Below are 1890 nucleotides of genomic sequence, written 5' to 3'. Positions count from 1 at the left end.
AAGGAGCAGTTTCCTTTGAGTTGAAATAGTCCATCCTGGAGGAAAGCTCATTAAGATTGAGAAAGTTTTAAAAGGGGGCCCTGTTTTAATTCAAAGGAAGAAACAAACAAACAACAATAAAATCAGAGGAACTAATGAGATCACTCTGGGTAGTGGTTTGCAACACCATAGGAAGAACAACAATATCAACCAACCATACCCCCAAGAGCTCCCAGGGACTAAACCACCAACCAAAGAGTATCCACATCTCTAACTGCATTTGTAGCAGAGGATGGCTTTGTCAGGCATCAATGGGAGGAGAGGCCCATTGATTCTAGTGAAGGTGGGAATGCCAGGGTTGGAAGGCAGAAGGGAGTAGGTAGGTGGAGGAGGACACTCATGGAAGTGGGAGGTGGGGGGATGGGACAGGGGATTTTCAGAGGGGAAACGGGGAAGGGGAATAATATTTGAAATGTACATAAAGAAAATATCCAACAAAAATGAGAAGAATACTGGTTACTTCCTTAATCACTGCTCTTGCAGGATCAAGAGTTCACTTGCAAACCCCCACTCTAGGTGGCTTACAACTCCCTATAATTCCAGCCCCACAGAATCCAACACCTTCTGCCATCTTCTCCAAGAGTGCTCATTTTCTTTCCTTTGATCTGTCCCTTCCTCCAGCCTTCTCTCTTGTTCTCTTTCACCTTTCCTTTCCCACTCTCCTAAAAAATACAGTAAATCTAAAATCTAATTAAAATAGGAGCTAAAAAGATTGCTCAGTGGTTAAAAGCATTGGGTACCTTTCCAGAGGACCTTGCTTCTACTCTCAACACCCATATGGTGGCTCACAAACTGCCTGTACCTTCGGCATGAAAACATACATACACAAAAATGAAAGTACATTTTAAAAATTAAAAGAGACCCAAGAAGTGACCAACTCAAAAGTCTCAGCAATTTCCTGAAACCTACCATATGCACAAGGTTACACTCTCCCTAAGGTTATATAAACAGTAAGGTCCGCACTGAGTAAAAGATACTCTCCAACCTGTGGAGCCTGCAATTTGTGCAGAGCATTGCAGGGTTCTAGTTTTCATGAGATGACTCCCATGCTGTGGCTAGCTTTGTGAATCACCCTTGCTTTTGTAAGTAACTCCATAAATGCATTGGTCCGCCAAGTCATACTTGGTGGTATTCTCCTTTTGGCCTGTTGTTGATGAGAAAAACAAATCAACATCTCCCCAGCAATACCACCATGCAACTACAGATTTATAAGTAATAAACTTTGTAGAGAATGCTCAATTATACCAGAGATTAATCCACTAAGTCCAGAAATTGGAAGAGTTGTAGGACTTGTGACAGATTGTGTGTCTGTGCAGACTCAAAGACTACAACGCAATACCACTTTGCACCTTCAAGATTTGCTGTCACTTTAATGGCAAAACAAGTATTGACCAGAATGTGGAGACACTGGAGGCCTGGTGCATACCTGCTAGAGATGTAAAATGGTGCAGCTACTTTGGAAAATATTCCAGCATACAAGGAGTCACATGACTCAGCAACTCCTCTCAATAGAACTCAGTCAGAAATGAATACATGTCTACATAAAAACTTGAACATGAAAGCTCAGAGCAGCACTACATATAATCATCCCCATATGGAAGCAACCTAAATGTCCAAGTGACAAATGGATGGATAAGATATGGTCTGTCCACATAATGGAAGATTATTCAGCTGTAAAAATAAAATGCTGATAGACAATACAGTGTCCCTGAATCTAGGAAGCATTATGTGTTATGAAGGGAGGCATATAAAAAAGATGCATATTGTATGAGTCCCTCCAGATGAAATGTCCTAAGTGGGCAAATCCATAGGAAAGTAAGTAGACTAGGAGAGAAGAATGAAGGGTGACAG

This window comes from Rattus norvegicus, chromosome X, assembly GCF_036323735.1.
Source record: "Rattus norvegicus strain BN/NHsdMcwi chromosome X, GRCr8, whole genome shotgun sequence".
In the NCBI taxonomy this organism is placed as follows: Eukaryota; Metazoa; Chordata; class Mammalia; order Rodentia; family Muridae; genus Rattus; species Rattus norvegicus.
Note: the sequence above shows the minus strand (reverse complement) of the source record.